Source organism: Passer domesticus, chromosome 1 (genome assembly GCF_036417665.1).
Source record: "Passer domesticus isolate bPasDom1 chromosome 1, bPasDom1.hap1, whole genome shotgun sequence".
NCBI classification, from domain to species: Eukaryota; Metazoa; Chordata; class Aves; order Passeriformes; family Passeridae; genus Passer; species Passer domesticus.
The window spans coordinates 153107856-153131418 of record NC_087474.1 but is presented as its reverse complement, the minus strand read 5'-3'; the positions used below and the strand labels follow the sequence as shown (position 1 = coordinate 153131418).

The following is a 23563-nucleotide window of genomic DNA, read 5'->3' as shown; positions in this document are numbered from 1 at the left end:
TTTTACTGATCCCATGCACAGAGGTTAGCATCTAGGCCATTCTGCAGATGAGGCTAAGATTTTCATGTCTGGAATAAGGACAACAGTATAAAATTTATTTTTGACTGAACTTTTTAAAGTACCTTGGTGAGAATTTTTTGAGGCGTCATTGAATTGCTCACTGAAAATTCACCTTGACTCTTCAGAGCAGACTACCCCCAAACTGTCACTGAACTTTAAAATGTCACAATACCAGAATCATATGTTCTAAAATTAGAGAAATGGTTTAAAGAATTAAACTGATTCAGACAAGTTTAATTAATCACTATGCTTTGGTAAAAAAAAGTAACACTCTTTTCTGTTGAAGTGCAGGGACAGTTCAGACAGAGATTGCGTTGCAGAGGCATTATCAGAAGACATCAGTGTGCTAAGCAAGGGCAAGCCCTGTTCTTTTCAGCTCCTGCTTTTGGAAGGCATGACAAGCCATTTCAATACAGCCCTGTGACCTCAGCCTTCTGGATCCACAAGCAGCAAACACTTCCTGGGCTTGGTGGATTGAATCCATGGTCTGGCACGTCCTCATCACATTCAATCACACACTGACCCTCAACAGTCTGACCAAAGACATGAGCAGAACAGCTGACCTGGGACAGGACAGAAAGGAGAAGGTCCTTGGCCATGCTGCTGTGTGTTAATTGGTTAGAAGGTGAGACTGGTGGCATTCAAGAGACAGAAATGAGTAAGGGACAAAGCAGTTTGCACCAGCCCCACATCCTGCTACTCCTGACTGCACTCTGATGGACCCTGGACCTGAGCCTTGCCTGGGGCTGTTTAGGGTTTGTGTCACTCTGAAGCTGGGGTCTGTGCCCTGCTGCTGAAGGCACAGTGTGCCTGTGCAGGGTCTCCTGCTCCCTCCTGGAGCAGCCCCACTCCTGCTGCTCCCTGGCAGTGGGTATTGACAACACATCTCATTTAGCACTGTGGATACCTGAGGAGTCAAAAGCTCACCCACCGCTGCTCTCAGCATTGCCAAGAAATTGGGTGTTTTGGAGAGGGCAAGGAGGGAGCCTCAAATCTCAGGAGCCCCTTCCCTGGGCAGCTCTCCAGATGCCCCAGACACACAGAGCCCTGCTCAGCTGTGCCCCAGTTTAGAGAACACAGACCCATTTTGGCATCATGCAATGAAGCCCAAAGCACTGAGAGCCATTTTTTCCCTCCTAAACTGATTGCATTTCCCCTGTCAATGCCAGCACAATGACGAAGTGTGTGCAGGGGGCTCCATTCCACTGGGAATTCTAAGGTGTTCGGTCCTCTGCAAAAGGACTGTTATTACCATTATATCTTTTTTTCCAAATAAGAAGTTAAGAGCCTAATCCACCCCACCTTCCCCATATAAATAAAGACAGTCAAGTGTTATAGTAGCCTCCTCGAGCCAGGTCTAATAAGCTCTCAGAGATCTATATCACTCCCAAGATAGCTCAGCTACCTTTGGAGGCATAAAAATAAGCAGGATGGCTTCTGTGGCAGTGCTGGAAACAAAAAGGTTTAATAAAAGGCAAAATAACAAACAGAAAAACTGAGCTAGGTGCAAGACATCTTGCTTCTGGTAAAACACCTCACAAAAGCCATTAGTTTCTTTGTTCTCTTCTTTTTCTACTAAATTGTCCAGGTGGAACTTTTTGACTCCTGTCCAATTAGCTATCCTTAAGTTTGAGGTGAAGTCCCCCAGGTCCTAAGAGGTGGCTCTTCACCTAATCAATGGGAGAAACTTCTGGGCTTATTTCCTTGTTAGGGGGACAAAGGATAGTTTTGTCACTCTGTCAACAAGGGGCACATTCCTACAGTCAGGCACAAGGAAGCTGCTCCTGCAGCCTCAGCCAGGCCCCTTCTCCATCAGAGGGTTCTCTCAGCCCTGCCTGGATGTTGCTCACCATCCACGAACAGGTTCAGACCCCTCTGCTCTCCAACCTGCCAAGTGATAAAACCACACCCTCGAGCACTTCAGCTGCTCAAATGACTTGGGCAAGGTTGTGTGTGTGGCCTGTGTGAGTGAGGAATTGCACAAGCTCTTTGCCATGCCAAGGCTATCACCCAAATCACAATCTGATCCTCCCCTTCCTAAGGTCAGGCAGAGATGCTCAGCTCAGAGTTTATTCTCCTAGCTGATCTGTAATCCTCTGAGAACCAGAATTCCTGATAGGAAAACCAATAGCCCCTCAAGTCTGTCAGGGCAGTTGAGTGCTACTGTAATAAGGTAGAGTACATTCAATGTAAAGATAATGGGTAATGTGGGATTTATAACAAAGCCATAACTCAATAGGAGAGGGTTCAGATAATATCATGCATCACAGCTGTGAGATGTGACTGATCAATGAGATCATTAGAAAGCTAAGATTGAATTACAGGTCAGGTCATTTATCACTCCACAGCCTCAGCATTTTCTATGATATTTGAGGAACACTTACACATTTTCCTGCACTGTTCTTTTCAGGTCCCTAATTATAAATAAGATACTGGAGATGCTTTTAATCAGTGGGCAGTCTAGTGCCACTGTCTTTCACTGTAATCAGAGTTGCAGGCATACAGTGAACTTCCCTTTTGAATTATTCAGGATGCAGATCATTGCAGAATTACAACATAGCTTTTTCTTTCTCGGTGTTCAACACAGCAGTGGAAAATTCCAGTGTAATAAGGCTGTGACATAAATTTCTTTCATAGTTAACATTTTATTGTACTAATTAAGAAGCAAAACAGAAAAATATTCTACATTCTATGTTATTGCAAATCATATTTCATATTAATTAATAAACATAGACCAGTTAATTTGAGGCATGAAATTTTTCAACACCTGTTTTGTCAGCTGGTTTAGTAGATTAGACTTCCTTCTTTGTGCATGTTATCTGGCTCATTTATTGGATATATGTTGTATATGCATTGAAGCTGTCTGGAGCCATAACAGTTTGATAAAGTAACAAGGCATTTGCTTCCTAGAAGATGGAAATTAACAGCCATAGACAGACCAGCAAAATTAATGGACTCCAGTTAATTTTCTGACTCTGATAGCTACTAACCCAGAGCATTACAAAGGAAAATGTCCAGGATGGCTGACATCTGTGAAAGCAGTCTCTGGAAAGGGTAAGCAAAGTATGAATCCACCTGGGTGATATTTGTGGACCTGGCTCTAAGAAAATGTAAAACAAAGATGCCACTTGTACATCATGTCTAATCAATTTGACACTCTCCTTTCTGTAATGGCTGGAGGACAGGAACGTTCTGTCTTTCCTCTTCCTTGCTTCTTCCCACATGTCTCACTGCCAAAATCTTTGCAAAGCACATTCTCTGTGCAATCATCTCCCCTGCCTCTGGCACCCTCGATTTCATAGTCCTTTCAAGAGGGTTAAGAGTGTTGAAGTTGTTGCAGATCCCTGGCTGACATTTGGATCCCTTGTAATGATCTTTTTTGTGCAGTAGAATGAGAGTGATGTGATTCCCTTAGACCTTTCTGCAAAAAAAGAAAATTATGCCTCTTAATTTTTTGTTTATGAAGTTGTTTTTTGGGGGTTTTGAGGTTTTTTTTGTTGGTTTTACTTGTTTTTAAATTTGCCTGGTACTGTCTGGCAGAACTGACAACAAGCAGGATTCTCATTTCTTTGGAAACTTCACCTAAGAAATGTATTAAGTCTGAATTAGACTGGAGTGGGCAGCAATGTTCAGAATTTTCTGTTAACGGCAAATTTCAAAGAAATTCTCACACCTGACACACCTGATTATTGTGTTTACAAAACAAAAGCCTTTCCTTGCAGCTGCACTGAAAAACTGACATTCCTGACAGCTCTCCCTGTGCGGCTGCAAAGATGCTGACAGGAATGGCCATGCCACAGTGGGGTGGGCAGGAGGCTCAGGAGCTGTGATCCACTCACACCCTGCCCTGTGCTGCTCATCTGGGACTAGCCAGGGTACAAATGCTGCCCTCCACATCCATCTTCAGGCACTGGGAGGTCTCTGAGAGTCAGCATTTCTCCTTGTCCTGCTGAAGAGCCGGGTGACAATTCTTTACCTGGGCTCAGAGAGTTCTTTCCATCATCTCCCACTGCACGGCAAAAGAATGAGCAGCAGCAGAGGCAGTATCTGCCTGCAAGCCAACAGATCCTTGCAAATTTGCTTCCAGAGATGCCAGCTTGTACCTTACATGGTCAGCAGTTTTGTGCATATTCATTTCTCCCCGACGTAGAACTTGTCTCTCAGCCAGAATCCTGTAAAAAAAGATTATTCTGTTCTGTCACTGATGTAAATTGGCATCATCAATGCACCTGTTTGAGGGTGGGCTGATCCCTGGGAGGGTCTGCCATGGCTCTGTTTCTGCAGTCCCTTATATGTTTTCATTAATATAGCAGTTATTTTAATATTCTGCATCAGTCATATTCCTAAATGCCTGATATCAGCCTTGTGGAAGGCATATCAGTCAAAAATTGCCCCACTTAGGTTTCTTCAGGACATTTCTGTTGTTCTTTGTTCATTTTACATGAGTATTTCACAAATATTAATGACTTAGTCTGCATAAACTTTTCTGAAATATTAAGACACAATTCCCTATGACAGTGAGAAAGCACAGAGAATTGCAGGTAAAGGAACACAGGGTAATTTTGGGATACCCAGAGTAATGGTATGATCCTTGCTTCTCCGGAGCTTGTGCTTTTGCCCCTCTGTCTGTCTGTCTCTTAGCAGCACAGTTCCCACTGACACAAAACCTGTTCTGCATTTTCAGTTAAGCTGCAATAAATCCATCACCTCCTAAAACACTGCCCTAGGCAAAATACCTCTTCCTATGCCACTGGAAAGATATGGAGGTCGAATCCAGCTCACTGGGGCAGTTTCCAGCTTCCTCACCACTCTTCCGTTCTCTACAAACCTGAAATTGCTTCTCCCCATCCTGCCCTCCACCAAAGGAGGGGATGCTGACACCAAATCACTCCTGTCTGTGGGATCAGGGTCCTGCAGAGAGGTGATCCCTGCATTAAATCGCATCCAGTGCAGGTGTCAGCAGGGTGGGGAGTGAATTACAGCCATGTAGGGCTGCCTTCCTTCTGTTTTATCCCAGACTTTCATGCATCAGTTTCATTAATGCTCTGTTCGTGCACGAATGAGTTAGGGGGAGACCTGGCCCTGCTGGGCAGATGGTGCTGCTGTCCCTGGTGGGACAAGGGCCATGCCTGCCCCAGGACAGCCAGGCATCCTTCCTTGCTCAGGAGACCCATTTTTTTTCTACTGATGTGTTGGTGAAATGAGCCATATAATATCTAATCAGAGCTGAAACAGAAAAATCTGAAATAAGAAGCCTCTCTAAACCAGTCCTCATTTATTCTGGTGATAGGTGGGAAGGGGAGTTTTCCAGCTTTGGGGTTAAATTATTTTTGTAATCTATTCCCATCTCCAAAGGTAAATGGACTTAGGCAGTGGTCATGTTACAGGCAGGGTGTTTCAAGGCAGGTGCTGGGGGAGTTTGAGTTTGGTGAATACAGCTCCTGTCATCTGTGATGTTGCCAGCTGGGTTAACACAGGGCTGGGTCCATGACATTACAAACCTTACCTTAGCAAAGGTGGTGTCATGTTTGTAATGTCATGGACACAGCCACATCATGGACATGGTGTCATGTTTGTAATGTCATGGACTCAGCAAAACCAAAGCCTTAGTTTCCTCATCCCTATCCAGAGAGTGACAGAAAACCTTCCTTCCCCACAGTCATTGCTTACTTTGAAAGGCAAGTAAAGGTGAGAGTGGGCTGAGCTGAAAAAATGAAGCATTGTTTTTCCTTCTCTTAGCTCAGCCTGCCTTTTAATTTTAGGGAAGTTATTGCAAATTAAGTTGATTACTGGATTCTGACCACGGTTCCTTGGAATAGCTCCCAAAAAGAATGGGACCTCTCCAGTGTCCTCTCCATGGCAGAAAAAAAAAAAAAAGCCAGAAAAGTGTCTGCAGTAACCTCAGCATGGCTGTAACCCACTGCTGGCCAGAGGGTTACAGCCACAGTATTATTATTTTTTTTTAGTTAAGTCATGTTTTTAATGGGAAATAAACATGGACATTGTTTTGTGGTGAAGCAATCTCTGTGGTGCTTGTAAGGTTGCTCCAGAGGTAAATCACCTCAGCTATTGAAACATGATTAAGGTCTGATTTCCTAAGCACAAAAATTTCTGCTGTCTCCTCTAGCATATTTTAAGACTCCAGGTTACTGGTGTTTAAAACCTCCTTATGCAGGAAAGAGTTCTCTTCGTAATTTGTCTAGAGCTTATTCCAAAAAGTTTGGAGAAAATGCCATTGTCATCATTACTTGCTTCACAACAAAACATTCTCAACACTCAGATCTCTATAAATGCCTCTGCCTAAATAGATGTTAAGAACTCTAACAAATTGTTCAGGAAATTTTATCTCTTTTTTATTTTAGAGTGAAGTTTCTAATAGCAACCTAGTGGAGTTTGAAATTTTTTTTTCTTCACTCAAATAGGTCCATCCTTTATTAAAAGTTTTTGGTATAATTGCTTCTTGTCTATACTTCCTTTGCCTGCTTTTTTCCCTGATACATTTTGATTTTTAAAAGTTTTTAGTGCAGTTTCTTTCTCAATGTATTTTATTTTTCTCTCAAAGTGGAAAAAACCTGCAAATATAAATAAACTTGAAGGAACAAAAATAAGAATGTTACAGGAACAGAGATTTGATTTTTGATGTTATGTCATATCAGATGATGTGGTAGGATTTTGAAACACACATCTTTTTCAGAACAATGTACAAACTCCAGAGGAATTCAGAGAAGTTGGGGATATGGAAAAAGCACCTTCATTATTTTGATGACACTAATAAGATCCAACAGTATTATTCTGCTAAAAAAAGAAAAAAACACAAAAACCACAACAAACCCAACACTCCTCACCATAAAAAAACTCCACAAAACTAAAAATCCCCTCCAGATCACTCACCAACTGAAAAATATTAAAAAAGTAAACCAAAACCCCCCAAAAGACCCACACCAAAACAAAGAAAAAAAATATATATACTGATACTGTGTCAGACACTTGAAAGAAACTACCTGGAATATGTATTCCATATATTCTGAAGCTCAAAGCCCAGGTTTCAACATCAAGAAAGCAGTACAATAACATGGACTAAATGGTGAAAGCCTAGATATGATAATTAGAGAGCTGGAAAACACAACTTACAAGGAATAATTGAGTAATGGCCTTGAAAGGGGAAGACTGTATGGACAATCTAGAACTGTTTTTAAGTGTATAACAGGCCAGCCTGAAGAACAGGCAACAACCTGTTTGCTGACATGACTGGGATCTGTGGAAGGAAGACCTGCTGGATTCAAGCTTCAAACAAAGGAAATTTTCATTGTTTAAGATTAGACACTCTTTAAAACTTTAAACTAGCACAAAAAAAAAATAATCACAATGCAGAAAGCAGGTTGTCTAAAGGGTTCTGGTGTCTCAATCACTGATTTTTTTGGGTGAAAAAAAATGACAAATGTTTCTTGATTAATATGTAATTACACATAATTAACCCTAAGATGAAGCAAGACGATGGGTAAATTACATCTTTCCTCTTTTCATCTTTAGGATTCAGAACAGAAGTGAGAGATTAATACTATTTGGGTTTTAATGGGTATTTTTAGGCTGGGCTTTTAAGTCTAAGGTGGGAAGGAGACACTTTGTGAATCATTCTGACAAGCTGTGTATTGCAGAGAGGACTGAGAGTACAAAGGAGATGAGCAAACTGAGCAAGCAGTTCATCACACACAGCAACTGCAGCCACTTTGGATAGCAGCAGCAGAAGCAATCTACCACTAGAAAATGGCTGTGTTGTAGTATTTGACAAAAATATATTTTTGTGGAGAAATTCCCTGACAAATTGATTCATTTTCTTAACTTTTAATGGTCTCTTCTGATTCTTTCAGAACAGAATAATTTTAATTTTTTCCTTTCACCTAAAAATAACTGACTTCAAATCTATATATGTAATTACTTCAATGGAAGAAACTGTCTTTGGAGCAAAGTATTTCAGGGTTTTTTGAAGAAAACATTTTTACTAATTCTAAATACAAAATTTAGAAGATGCTGTGGACTCTGCCTCAGATGACAAATAAATGTCAGAATCATTTAATGTCCTCTGGATTGGAGGACATTAATGGACTATTTTCCTTCAAACTTCAATACAAATGATCCTAGATTTTTAGTAAAATTAGACCTTGTTTAAATATATATTTGGGTAATCCCTCTTCATTTTGGGGAGTATATATCATAAGAGAACCTGATCCAGTGGCTGTTTGTTCATGTTCAGTTTATAGTTGTAACATTGTTTTTTGCTTCCTTTTTGTTATCATTCAGGTTACCTTCAGTTTTTCGGAAGGTAAATTATAGGCTTTATAGTAATATCACTGAGATGCAGCTTATGACAAAATTCTCAGTAAGACAGAGATATGGTGGATACTCCCTATCCACTGAAAAGCACAAAATATTTCAGCAAAGGCAGTTTTATTTGAAGTATTAGAGTACTCAGAATATTTAATTTCTTTTTAGGGAGTTAGGTCATAAAATATTAATATTTTCTCCTTCCCACTCAAATAAGGATGGATTTTTTTAATAATAATGAGATATTTTCAAACTCATTGCCTCTTCTCTTTTGAGAAATGCCTGTCTTAAGTTTTTTTTGATAAGCATGCATTTATTAGTCTTCCTTAAAATTTATGTAAAGTTTAAAAAGGTAGCCTCACAGTGATACTATTTGACTGTCCATTTTGACCTGGAAGAGGTAGGTCATAGTGGCCATTTACCTTCTTTTTATTTAAAACTCTCTGTTGTAAATTCATTGTTCTTGTTAATATTGAAATGAGCTTTGAAAGAAAAAAAGGACTTAGGAAATTCAAAAAAGATAATTTATCAAAGACATTGCCATTTACAGCAACCTAAATAAAAAAACTGCCAAAAAAAAGCTTGAACCTGTCAGTTTTATGAAACCTGGAAAATTTAAAGGCTTGAAATCCAAGTATATCTTTGAAATATAAATGTCTGCTATGCTTTGTCCTGTTGGTTTGGTTTGGCCATGGGTAGTGCATGACTGTGAATTCACCAACTTTTTCTGCAGTTCACTGATGTAAGTGAAGAATGAGGTCTCATATTCTCCTCACCCTTCCAAACCTCATCCTGTAATTATTCTCATTTCCAGTTGGTCTGAGACCACTGTGGACACTGAGAAATAACCAGAATAATGCAGTGGCTGGATTACTGCAGCAGGCTCGAGTCATGTCCACAGCAAATACCATGGGGCGGAAATATGAGGTTAATTCATGACATCCCCTTGACAGCTTAATCCACACTCCTAATTCAGAGAGCCCTTTTCAAAATGCAATGCCTTTACTTTCCTGCAAGTAGCCTGAACTGAGACCATGAATCATCCCTGTGTGTTTGCTGCCACTGGATCTCCATCCCCAGGGCCCATGGCTGAGGGGCTGCGCACGTTCTTACAGGGATATTCCACATGGCTCCACTGTGCTCAGACAGCCTGGAGGACCCCACTCTCACACCATCCCCCAAACATGTGTGCCACCTTGCTAGATAAACCTCTAGTGAACCTAATATTATCTATTTTCCCCCTCAAATCCAGATTAAAGCTCTTTTGATCAGTCCTGCTCATTTTTGCACTAAGTTCCTTTTCCCCCCTTGGTGTACCACATCTGTTCCAGTGCGTCTGCTGTCATATAGATAGACCCATGAAGAAAAAAAAAAACCCAACAAATTCTGCTGGTGACAGCAGGCTCAGAGCCAGGAACTGATCTGCTGGCCCTTCCTGCTGGCCCTGGGGTGGCAGCGTGTTCCCTCTGAGCTCTGGCTGTGCAGCTGCATCCGTGGGGGGTGCAGGGCTGAGAGGGGACAGGGACTTCTGCCTCTGGAGACCATCCCTGCCTGGCAGAGCTGGCAGAGCTGGCAGAGGTACAGTGCCCCTCTTGCCTGCCAAGTGCTGCAGTGCTCCTGGTTCCAGCACTCCCTGGAGGATTCTCCATGGGGAGAGCACTTTGACCGCTGTCACTGCTGGCCCTGCACGGCTCTCCTGCTCAGCTCTGGGCTCCTGGTGGGTCTCTCCATTCCCCTCCTGAGGTTCCCTTGGTTCAGGGGCTCTCCCAGTGCATCACTCTGGGGTTCTCCTTCACTGCCCTTCACTGGGAAGTTGCCATTGGGGTCATTGAAATTCCCAGCAATACTAAGACCTGTGACCTTTTTTCCTTCCCATTGTCTGAAGGTCTCCTTTGCTTCTTCCTGATCCAGCACTCTGCAGTGGAAATACATTAAAACACTGCATCTTTCTACTCAGCACAACAGACTTCACAGTCTGCAAAATATGCAGGAATATGCTGTCAGTTCCAAAAGTAATTAATGTGTTATCTGCATTACAAACAAGCTATTTTACTGAGCCATCAAGAAGAAATGCAGTTCTCAGATGCAAATATGCTACTTAGATTGTGGCTTTATGAACTTTTCAAGTATTGAAAAAGAGGCAAAAAATATTTTTCTTAATCAGGTTGTTTATAAAAATAAATCCAAGCTTAACCTTTCTTGATGTAATTGGTGAAATGGAGCTGGAGTTGGGAGGATCAAAAGTTTCCAGATAAGCATGCAAAAGAAGTATTGATTAGCTAAGTAGTTCAGATCAATGTTCCTTACCCTTGCTTAGCAAAGGCCTCCAGTCTGAAATAGAATTTTTATTACAATATTTACTCCAAAACAAAGCTGAGACACTTTAATGGTACACTGTGTGTACTTATCTGTCCTTGTGAAAGCAGCAGAAATCTTGATCTAAAGACATCAGTGGAACAAGATTTTCTTTCCTCAGACCGTAAAGAAACCTTGCATGCTCATTTTAAGTTCCAGGGAGGTTTTAACCACCACCTTAAATAATTTTCCATCTTTATTTTTAATGAGTAAACATTGATATCAGCCTAGAGCTCTATCTTACAAAGACAGCACTCCAATTTCATTCCAAAGCAGCTGCCATCCACTATCTAGCTCTGATGTCTAGGTGTAAGCCCTCAGAAGAGTGGGAATACTGTGCTGTTTTTAACCCACGACAGATGTGCATCCTGCTGCTGGACGGTGTGCATGGCAGAGACTTGAACCAATGTCATCCCACCCTAAGCAAATACCAGCAGCTGGATGCCAGAGAACCCAAGAAACATGAATGTTACATGACTAAGAGAGATATCGCTGTGTTGAAGACAATCTGCCTAACATTTATTGTTCCTTGGGAAGGTTTGTATTTCTCTTGTCCAGCTACCATTAATATGGCCCTTGTGGGACTCTGAACAAAAATTATTTCAGACATGTGCTGGTAATTAAAATAAAACTAATAATGTGGTGATTTCTAAATCATAATTCATGAGATAATTTTCATGGTACTGAGCCTAGTTCAACAAAAAAATTAACTGTGTGCAAGCCTTTGTCTAAAAAGATGGATGCCTGTGTGTGCCTAAAGATGTCTGTGTGCTCATGCATTTGTTTCCTCTATGGGCCTAATTCCCGAGGCTCTGGCGAAAGCAAAGAAAGCAGTTTCTTGGTTTTGTCATCTTGTGACTTGGAAGCTGAACAAGGCTATTCAGGGAAGAGAGAAAGCAGGCAGTTGAAAAAAAAAAAAAAAGCTTTTTTTCTAACAGCAGATGATGGGAAAAAAAAAATTTTCTGAGACTTTCCCCATGTGCTGATCCAGAGCATTGTTAGCAGGAATAGGCCAAACTTGTGCAGGCCTCTTGATGTGGATTTAATTATTCAGCTGATTAAGTTTTTCAAGCCCTTTATGAGAAGAAGCTGTTACAGAACCTGGAAAAACGGTCCAGAGATTGGCCTCAATAATCAAATAGAGTGTCTTGTCATTCATCCCAGAGCCCTTTATCAATTGTGTATGGAAATAACTTCACCCACCAGCAAAACAAACACCTGCCCTGCTGACATGAGCACAGTGGCTGTTGACAGGGAGCAGGTCACTGAACAGCAGGGCTCATGTGGGAGGCGAGCAGGACTTGGAATTCAGGAGCCACGTGAGGCAGGACCAGCAATTTCTCAGGCTGAAAGAGAGACCAATACTAATGTAGTTAGTACAGCAGAGCTGTGAAAGTGGTTTTCAGTGCAAGGTTTGTACTCTGTGAGTTCATCTTCTTTGACTGTGCCCAAGATGAGATTGGCCTGATGCCCAGAGCCAACTCTGACTCCATCCTGACTATAAATTTCCCAGTCTCATCTCCTGGGGCCAATCTGGCTCTATCCTGCAAGTTCTGCTGAAGTCCCAGTTCTAAGTCTGGCTCCAGCCTTTCACTTCCACGTCTAATTTCTCTTCTCACATCTGGGAACTTCAGATGCTACAGGCACCAAGCAAGAGTTTGCCAACAACTTTACAGTTGCCTCCTGTAGAGGTGAATGTTCTCCCCACAGACAGAGAGCCCAGAGGCAGGGAGGAATGATTAGACTGCTGTCTAGAAAGCTCCCAATGACAGCTGTGACAGAAACATTAAAGTATGACAGAGGCAGGGCAGGGTGGGTCCAGGCTTCCTGCAGAGGACACTATGCAGGTACAGTCATGCCAAGATCCCTGGGACAGCCTTACCTGTTGGATGAAAAGTCCTCCAGGCACAAAGCCAGATGTGTGGCTGTATGGATACTGCAGCAGATCAAAAGCAGGATAATTTTCATGGTTCTTGTGTTCATAGCAATGCATTTCTGCCATTGTCCAGTTAATCCCCTCTCACTTCCTATCAACCCACATGTAGAAAACCTCTCAAAAGACAGTGCAGTAACACTAAAGAATACTTGACTGCAGAGAAAAGGACAGTGTTGAGTACACTCTGTGCTCAGAATAGAGCTGGTAGGAGTACCCACTGCAACTCCTAAGAAAGGCTCACCTGATCTTGTTGGGAGGTTTCTAGCCTGCAATACCCAGGGATTCAGTTCCTCAGGAAATACACCAGCCAGCAAGCTGTAGAATAGTGGTGGAGGTGAGACAACCAACATCTGTCCCATGTGAAGAACATAAATAGTCCTTGAAAGAGGGACATGACACCAACACCAACACCCACTCAGCAGTTATCCACCTCCTGTGGTCTGGCACAGTGACCCAGCTTCACCAGAGGCTTGGCAGTATGATGATCCATTTGATACATCCTGGTGGTTAAATATGTGGGAAAGGTGCAATGAATGCTCTTTGCTAAGGAGGGACTTTGTCTGGGAAGTTGCTGGGTGAATGCCATGAGCACCAGGCTTTATTCAGTGAATCCTGCTCAGTAATCTGGGCTCGGGAGAAAAGGAAGTGCTCAAGCTCTGTGAAGGGAGCATGTTCAGATTTCTTTGGCTAACATTGCCTTGTGATAAGGAGCATTTACTCTCTACATGGCTCTTTGGTCAATCCTGGGGGGCCTGTGTTAGCTGAATAAAATACCTGACTCCATCATGTTGCTTCATTTAGTTGAGATAAAACAGCTGCTTTTGTTTCAAATCAATTCATTCACAGCAAAAGAAATTCAAGGTTTGATCCTCATTAAATATTCTTTCATCTGTCATTGACACAATCCTGAGCAAATCACTTAACTTTTTTATGTTTGTGTTTCCCACATGTCCTTTAACTTCTCAAGGACTTTTAAAGATGGGACATCCTCTTCTACCTGGGCTGACTAGGATGCAAATAATTTCATAACGGAGAACAAAACATTAGAAAAGAGAAGAAACAGAAAATAGTGTGAAAGAAAAGGGAAGGAGTCCCTTCTTCCCATTTCTAAATATTGGAGAATGGGAAAAAATATTCTTGAAAGAGAAAATATATAATACTCCAGTATTCTAGCCAGCCTTTAAATCACCCCCACCCACTCAATATTCAGCTCCAATAGTCAGTACTGGCAAATCTTAGCAGAAGAACATAGACAATAGCTGACCATATTAATGGGTCATTTTGGTCCAATTTGGCAAAGGCTAAAGTCCTATGGGAAAGAGCCCCTAAGGTAAAAGGCTGCTGATGAATTACAAGAGTTTCAACAGAAGACCATAAGGGAGAAACAGTGAATAAGTAAAAGCTGGAAAAACCTTCACTTGGCACAATAATTCCTCCTTCACTGCTTTTGGGGGGATTTTTTTCCTTTGTGTGAATGCGTACATAACTTAGACTTCTCTAATTGTTTGCATTTTGGAGGGCCCTTTGTTCTTGAGATGTGTCACTAAGAGTGCTTATTCCATTTTTATTCTGCTTTTTAATTAAAAAAAGTTTGCAAATGCAAAACATAGCTGGGTGATTTATGATGAAAAAGACTTCATTTGAAAAGGGTTTGGTAATGAGGGCTTGGAAGATGCATTTGGTAGTTAAACTTCAAGGTACTTTTTTTCCATCTATCCTGACCAATTTTTATTTGCTGATGCAAAACCCAATGTAGATTTATGAGTCATCTCTTAAAATTATTTTCAATCACTACATTGTTTTTCATTCACAGGAAGTTCAGAGTTTACTTTTTATCAAAGGAGGAAAAAATAATTTGCACTTAAATATTTATCATAATACAAATTTAGAAGCAGAAAATGGTGGAAAAGCATCTCTGAAATCAGTTGCTCTTCTGGCATTTAGTCTGTGATGGAAGTCTTAACTCTTCTGACAAAAAAACTCAGCCAGCAAAGTCTGGCTGCAGGCATCAGAAGAAGGCAGCTGCCTGCATGTGGAGCAGCTGGGAGCAGCTAACCAGTACCAGTGGTAGCTGTGGCCCCAGTTTGGGCTGAACCAGTCCTGCTTGGTGCCTTGAGCCTTCCTCTCAAGTTCAGGTCAGTGTAGGAGAGATGGAGTTGCTCCTTTCTGGTAGAGCAAGAAGGAGCCTACTGCTGGTGAGGTTTGGCAGAAAGACAAATGAGTTGACAGATTTTGGCAGCCTGCTTTAGGAAATGGGTCTGTCGTCCTTGGGGAAGTTAAAATTCAAATGTCTCACAGCCAGAAGAGATGTGTGGGTGAACTAGAAAGAGATGGAAAAAAATTCTGGGCACTCTGGTTTTCAAAACATGGGTTATTGGTCATCTGGAATTTATTTTTCTTTCTTTAGAGTTGCAGCTTATTTATATTAGAAGTTTAAGCTTCTGGATGGCAATGAGAAGGAAAAGAACTGTTTGGGCTGTGAGAACAAGCTCTTTGTTGGGGACCCAGTGGGAACAGGGAACTCCCTCTCTCAGAATGCTGTGGATACCAGAATTTTAGATGCAGCATCTGGGAAACTTCATGGAGTCCAGCTCTGATGGAGGCTGTCAACAGCAAAGGCAATTTCCCAAGAAATTTGTGAGTTAGAAGTGATTTGGAGACTGGCAAAGCACCCTGGAGAGGAATCACTGCATGCCTTCTTTTTTCTTCTGCTTCTTCCTTTGTATCCATTTGTTGATCCTTGCTGGAGACAGGATATTCTGTCAGATAATCTGACCCCAAATAACCTGGTTTAATACAAGCAGGCTATCTCATCCTTGATGATCTCAATTCTGCAATGAAATAATGTCCTTAGCACACAGTAAACAACCAAAAGTCAGAATTGTTAGTCTCAGCATGTTGTCACATGCAGAGGCATGCAGAGGTGGTTCTGGCTTCAGTGACAGCACAATTTACCCCACTGGACCTCTATAAGCCTCACAACTTCTTTCCTTGCTTTCTGCTTTAGCAGTGGCAAGCAGCAGGGCCAAAACAAACCACAGGTTTAGAAGAACATTTTCTATAAAACAGCAATAGCAGATGCCATTCTTGGTGCAGATAATACCAACAGGTTGAGAATATTTAGCGGTTTGTGTGGGAAGGTAAAACAGGATCCACATTTTTGTAAATGACTTTGCAAGTTCATCCTACACATCCTTATTTGAGCCCATTTGTTGCCATATTTCCATCTTCCATGAACTTGGATGGAGTCAGCAAAATTCCCAAGTAAAGATTTAAAAAACTTGATAGAACTTGTGGCAAACATCCACATACCTGCATACTGATATATCTTTAGTGAACAGGCTAACACATTGCAGAGACTTCCTGTGTCTGGTGTGCCAGCACAGCAATCCTCAGAGAGGATTTTTCCAGCTGGGCTGAGCACAAGAAGGATTTGCAGGAGGAAGTTATAAGGTTGTTTAGGTAATGGCAATATTCTCAGCTTTCCAGTCTATAACAAATAAACAGTCTTGTCTTGTTGGTTGTATCTTTTCAAAGGATAACCTTTTCTGTTCTTTCTTTAAATTTTATCATTCTCTTTATTATGCATTGTGTTCTACACATGCATACAGATTCATGCCCACTACATTATTTTCTGGAGACTCCCACCAGCTAAAAAGCATTGGAGCTGTCAGTAGGCACATGAGGTTGTAAACAGGATTCAGGCTGGGGCCAGAACCTTGTCCCACAGTCCTGCACAGTGGAGATGTCATCTGGGACAGCACCATGGCAGCTACTGCTTCATTGTTTCATGGCATGAATGCGACTGTGAAAAACTTGTGTATTTTGTCCTATTTCTGTCACCATATAATGATTACCAGAAGTGTATTGCCATTATTACACAGGACATCATAACCTTTGTGCATCTCCAGCTTTTGTTTACCTAATAATCCCTTTGTAACTTGCCTCCTCTTTTCCAGAGAGGTCGCAATGTGTGCTTGCAGTGCAGCACAGCAGAGACTGGTGAAAATTTAATATGATGGAGAAATCATTGTTCTGTTTGGAATACTTCTTACTAGAGTATAAAATACATCTTACACTTTGTATGAAAGTGTAAGAAATTTCTGTTGTAGTCATGGCTAAGGCAGAGAAAAGGAATTTTTTTTCTCCTCTGCCGAACATTAGAAAAAGGGGTAGGGGTGAAGTAATTTTGGACTTTCTTGAGAAAGAAAATATATTAATTATATATAGTTTTGGATCTGACAGGATTTTTTTTGAGCAAACCCACTCTTTGTTTCCTTTTTGTGTCACAAAGCGAAGATTGATAACAAGAAAAGGTATAATTTTTATTTTGGTTTAATTAGCCTTTTCAGATTGCTTATTCACTTTTGAAACCAAAAGCCATTTTAAGAAGTAAAAGCACCAATAAGCAATATTGCGTCATCTCCACCAAAGGATCATATTTTCCTTTGACCAATCTGTCCCCTCAGTTAGTGAATTCAGTCAGTCCTCAAAGCTGTGATGCTCAGTCATGACAAAAATTCTTTACCAGAAAATGTTTCCAAGTTCTATTTGCAGTGCAATTATCAACAGCTTTAAGATTGCCTTGATTTATTACTTGTAAACTTCATTGTTTTTCTACAACCTCATTACAGAATTATTTGTGAAAGCAGGAAATGTGTCTTATTACTTCCTAATCATTTTAGATATAAACTGTCTGGATGTTTTCCAGCTAATATATCAAATGATCTCCCTCTCTGAAAGAGTCCTACCAAAATTTGGGCACACATAATGGTAGATAATTAATTATATTAATCACAGCTAGTAATTTCAGATGGCTGTCTGAATGTGACACATACTAATGCATCCATTTAAAAAGATGCCAAGCTCCATTGCTGGGATCTAACAGAGATAGGTCATCTACAATATCACTCACACTTCTGAGTATAAATTATGTAGGTCCATAATTTCATAAAGACAAAATTGTAATGACGTTCCCTGTGCAGTAATATCCTTCTAGAATTACTCTGTCTTGGGTTTTTTGATTTGGTTTTTAGAATGCATGTGTAAACCTGTCCAGGGATTTCAGCAAGGCAAACAAACTTCCAGGGACCTGCCAGGCCCCTTGGTGCAAACAGCTGAGAGGAGTACCAGAGGTGACACATTGCTCACCTGTAAGTTGGGCACAGCTCCTGCACAGTCACACCATAGTGCCTCTCTCCCCTTGGATCAAGGAGTGTGATATTGGATGTGATCTGACTTGCCCCTCTCACAAATGCCACTGCACTTTACATGAATTCATAGCTCAAAGCAATTTTCTCTCCCAAACGCTCCATGCCTTTGATTCCAGTGCCTGGGAAAATGTCATTAGAGTGCTGTCCCACACAGAGTGAAGGAACAACAGCCCATAAAGTTTAATCTGCCACCTCTTCCTATACTTGAGGAAGTCAAGTCTGAAACCATGTAATCATTCCCCCAAGAGCATATTATCTATTCATAGTCATTAGACTCTCCTGCATAAAAAAGGCATGTAAAGAGGGCAACAATTAGATCTGTAGAGAAGTGCACATGAATAATATGTTTAGTGACTTATTTTCTGGGTTTAGAATATAGAAAGAGAGACTCCCACTTTCTCCAATCTGAACTTGCTACCATAGCCTAATTAATGACTATTTTACCTGATATTTAGCTTTACAGACTGATTTCCAATATTCAAAGGCTGAACTGTGCTGCTGTCTCAGATAACTCACATTTCTTTCTCCTGAATGGACACAATCATTGCCAGCACAAATACTGTCTTGTAAAAACTGCATCTCTAAATTCACTTTCTATGGACAATAAAAAGCAATTACTTGTATATTTGCAGAAAGGAGAATGAAACTTGCATAAGCACAGATGAAACAAGTTAATTTCAAATTCTTATGGGAAATTTACTGATAATTTGCTCTGTTATTCACCAAGGCCTTCATGAAAAGCAGAGAGAAACAATGTGAATCATCTAGTAATGTTTTGCTATTGCTTTTCATATATGCATTTTAAATGAAGAGAAACCTGATTGTAAATAAACATCCTCAGAGTATTAACAGCTATTTGCAAGGTCTAACTACTTAACAAGCCAAATAGTGATTTCAGAGAATAAATTTCACACAGTAGGTGGGACAGCATATGAAAATAAATATCAAATTTACTGTGATTTGGCAGGTGACTGGGAGCTCATTAAATAGCTGTAACACAATTACTTGAGATCCCGTGGCCTTTCCTGAGTTCTCAGCCTTCTCAGTAGAATGTTACTCCAGGAGTAATCAGTTTTTGAGCTCTGAGCCATGAAAAGTTGTGGATGGATTATGGATTTTTGTGTATTTCTGTGTCTGTGTGTGTGTGTGCCTGCTTTTTGGTTTGTTTGGGGTTTTTTTGTTTGCTTATTATAAATCTGCAAATTTTAGACTTGCTTGAGAATTCACAGGCATAGCAAGATCAATAATGTGTGTTGAATGAATGCTCACTCTAAGAGAAATCTGGGCTGTGGGGTATTCAGTGCCCTATGGATAAATGAATAGAAGACTTCAGATGAGGACAGGAAAGTGATGGTGGCAAACACGGAAGAAGAAGTAGGTGATGACAAGCGTGGTAATCACATATCCTCTGAACAGAGGATAATTCTCTCCCAGGATTTTCCTGGGAAGCTGTGAGAAGCTGAGAGGAAGCTCAGAGAAAACAATTCTTATCTCCATTTGCTGCACCTGTTGTTGTGCACGTGTGGAATGTGTTATGGAGATTGTTTACCAAAGGGTGATTTCTTAACTGGACTCTGGTGATGGCGTTTGGATTCACTGACCAACTGGATCCACATAAGTCATGATTGTCTGGGAAGGGCAAAAAGGATTTTCATATAGTATAATATAGTATAGTATAGTGTAGCAGAATAAAGCAATTGATCAGCCTTCTGCAATCATGGAGTCAATCCCTATTCAATTATTCCCCATTCAGGCACTCTGCTACTATAGACAGGTACTCAGATGGACATAAATTTAATGAAAAAATACATTCTTGAATTGTTGTTTTCCCAAAATCAAGGTAAAAACAAATGCATTTTTGGTTTGGATGTCCAAGCTATGCAAAATGCCAAATCAGTCTGCCTTCCTAGTGAAGTAATTTCTTTTTTCAGCAGATTTTCCTCTATGTTTTTGGCTGCTTACTGCCTGGCCATTTTCATGTTGTCCAGTTAGCCTGGGCAAGAAAAATGGTGAGCTCTGGATTTGTGCTGAGGAGGAATGTGCCCTGTGTGCCCTTTGTGCCCTGTGTGCCCTGTCCCCAGTGCCACCATGCTTACCATACATTTACCAGACAGTTACATCACATTTACCATACACTTACACCACATTCACACCACATTTACCATACACTGCTGACCCCGTGCAGGCAGCAGAACCCTCGGGCAGCTGCCAGGTCACACAAGCAGGTGACAGTGGGCTTTGGCAATGGCTCACTGGCAATGGGAGAGGAGTGGCTGGAGCTGAGCAGAGGAGATACCCCTGGGGCAGGGTTAATTGTCATGAGATTGTAGAGGCCTCTGACAGGGCTTGGTGCAGAGCTTTCACCACCATAAGCTGCCTCTGGACCATATCAGGGTGGTAAGAGGTGTTTTCCAACAATCACATCTTTATCCAGGTCATGGAAACAGTGGACAAAGGACCAATAGCATATATAGAGAGAGCAGGCCATTTCCTAAAGGTGTAATCTTTCGGTAAGTACTCAGCTGCTTTGTGCTCACTTTTAATCAGCAAGACATTTTCCTTTCTCTTCTCTACAGAAAGCAGCTCCCTTTTGTTTCTGGCTTCAGTATGCTTTAACTTCTACCTTGCCCCTTCCATAAAATTTCATGGAAGAGCTTTGGACAGCTGTGCTGAGCACTCTGTGTGCAGCTGCTCTGTGCTAACACCTGGCTGTGACAGGCTGTCTTCTTATTCAGCACTTACATTTCTTTATCTACCTAATAAGGCTTTTCTCCTTTCTCCTGTTTTTCTCCATTTAATCACAGCCTACTGAAATTCATGGAAAGTCTCCTGTTGCTTCAAGAGGCTGCAAGTTATGGCATAAGTTTTATTCTTGTCTTTATTTAGGCCACAAACTCACCCCTAGGGTCTGAACTAATTTGGAGCCACTCTGATTTTGCCATGAGGAGTTTCAGTTCTGAGATGAAAGTGGTGGGTTTTTTTTCTTTATGGTTGTGTACCTCCCTCCTTTCACAAACAGGAGAGGAGATCCTGTTAGTGAGGGCTATTGCAGAATGAGCAATCAGGCGATGAGGAGCTGCTTCTTAGGGATGTTCTTCTCCTCTGATCTTCACGTAAAAACACCTGGTGGGAGGAAACAGTGTTCCAGGAAAGTGCATCCTGATCTGGCAGCTGATGTTGATTATGTTAGGAGAAATGCCTACAGTCTCTCTTGATTAGGGAAATCATTCTTTTAATCTGAATTATAGCACCTTTTAAAAGTTTCCATCTGAGATCTGCATCTGTCTTACTGCTGAGTTCATGTGATAAGGTCTCATTTGGTGATTAAACCTTACCCAGCCCTTGAAAATTGCAACTTCAAGTCACAAAACCATGGTGCATCTTAGAACATATCTCTTGTCCAGTATATTTTATTATATTTTTTGCTTTAGGCAAAAGGAAAGCTAAATTAGTTAGTGTGAAGCACTCTGAATTCCTCATCCAGGACTGAACTACTGCTGCACTACTATTCAGTAGGAATGCAATAAATATTTTATAAAAGGCATAGCTGGGTCTGAGAGGAATCTTATACCACAGTAAGTAGATTTGAAGTTGTTTTTCAAACTGACCATTTCAGACCTGTCAGTATGACTATCTATTCTTGGGCTATTTGAGAGCCACAAACTTACAGAACTTTAGAAGGTATGTGTCAAAAGCGGAATTTGATGCTTCTTTTTATTCATAAAACCTGTCTTCTACAGCCTTTTACACTGTCTGTTTCCACACATCCTTCCAAAATATGTCACCAGCTTCCTCAAGGAGCTGTCACTGATCTCAGTACTGTTTTTTCTATGCTTTCCTAAGGAAATGAGATAGAATTTTGCTGCATCCAGTCTGTGTCTTAGTTCTTCGAATTCATATATATATATATATATATATATCCATTTGGTAATATTTTTGTTTTGTTTTCTTTTCCAGTTTGAATGGTGTTTTTCTCGGTGGAGGCATGTTCTGTTTCAGGTGAAGGCATGCTAGAAAGTAGATCCAGCTTGCATTTAGGGTGTTTAAAATAATTTATTTAAATTTCCATATGAAATCTACCAGGAAATACAGGGGAAGATATTTTATTAATGATCCTAGGTAGAAGAAATTATGGGTGGAAAATTGGGAGCAGCCTTCTGTAGGAATGTGAGAGGCAGAGATATCGGGTTTGATCCCTTGTGTTCTCCTATACAAACAGCCAGATCCATAGTTGGTTTCTCCTGATGCATCTACCTCATAGAAATAAAGCACAGAAAAAGTATTGTACCACAAAAGAAGCAGCCTCTAAAGAATCAACACTGTTAAAGCTCAGCATAAATATTTCAAGATTTACAAATTTCTTTAACAGGGGAGCAAATGTAGAGTGACCTCATTCTGCTCAAAGGCTTGAAACCAAAATAACTTCTGGGCACCAGTGCATTTAATGAATGTGTTTCTGAACCTCAAGGGCCTCACTTTTAAAAGAAGAATCATTTCACACTCCTGTGCTGTCCAATTGGGGTTTTGTAACTGCTGACATACCCACATAGCCTTTAGCTGAATCACACTTGCTTTTCCTCAGTGCCATTCAAGTCCAGCAAGATGCCATGCCCAATTAGCCACCTCTGCATCCCTGGTTTCTGGAGGCTGGGAGACAGCGAGGGAAGGATCGCTGTGCTTTATGTTTGTTTGTGCTTAAAGGCAGGGAAGTGACCTGAAGGAGAGGTGGATTAGGGCAGAGGTGAGCAGGAAGGGGCTCTGGTGAGGAGGGTGCTGCACCCGGCAGGGCAATCTGATAACAGATGGCAACCCAGAAGCTTCCAAGGAGATACAAGGAGTCAGACACTGACTCTGAGGTGGAGCAGAATGCTTGGAGAGAAAACAGGCTGAAATACTAACTGAAGACACACCTTCTCCAGGGTTCATTATTTGAAACAAGATAAATATATTCCTATAAAAAGTTTCCTGTTCCACCGGAAATTAATGTCAACCGTTTGTCAAACTTACACTCATGTCTGTGAAAACCTGTCTTTAAAAAAGCCTAAGTGAGCACACCAGTCAATTACTCCTACTTACAGACAGAATGTACTCATGTATTTTGTTGTTCCATGTGTTACAGGAAAAGTGTCTGGAAAGCAATTGAAGGGATGTTCCAAACACAGGCTAATCCAACCTCCCTTGTTAGTGCCTTTCACATAATGAGGCTGTCTCTGACAACCTCCACATTAGCTCCCCTATGAACAGGGCAATAAGAGAGTCTTCAAAATGATCCATTTGTATAACTCAGATCATCAGTATAGGATCCAGTTACAGCTTTTCATGAGCAGAGCCCATCTGTTAGCTCTTGCCCTCTCTGCTCTCTCCACACAGAACAGTGAGAATATATTTGGGAAACAGAGCTGTAACTGGTGGGTCCTTGAGTGACTGTTCAGACAATCTTCTTGTTTAGATATTCTGATTTTGTCTGATGCAGTTTTAGAGACATCCAGTGATCCAGACAGCAGCTTTGTCACTCCATATCACCATCCTCATACATGCCATTCTGTAGCTAAAGTTATTCTTCCTACAAATTATTACTGATTTCTTCTTGTTCTTTCACAGAGAACATAAAATATATGTTTTTTGCGTATTTGAGGACTGTTGTATACTTTCCCATAATCTCACTTCTTTCTAATTT

At 41.0% G+C, this 23563-nt stretch overlaps 1 long non-coding RNA gene across 8 annotated transcripts in view; it reads right to left on the bottom strand.

Annotated features, from left to right (window-relative positions):
* Window positions 1-1648: 1648 nt before the first annotated feature.
* Window positions 1649-23563, bottom strand: part of LOC135285211 (uncharacterized) — a 30656-nt gene continuing 8741 nt past the window's right edge. For 3 of the 8 annotated variants that reach the window (XR_010350186.1, XR_010350189.1, XR_010350194.1), the window contains 3 exons: window positions 20786-21009; window positions 4037-4232; window positions 1649-3481 (listed from right to left, as the gene is read on the bottom strand). This is a non-coding gene — a long non-coding RNA (uncharacterized LOC135285211). Of the gene's footprint in view, window positions 3482-4036; window positions 4233-11940; window positions 12084-20785; window positions 21010-21931; window positions 22137-23563 lie in introns of those variants that run through there. The other 5 variants (XR_010350190.1, XR_010350188.1, XR_010350193.1 and 2 more) reach the window with 4 other exon arrangements.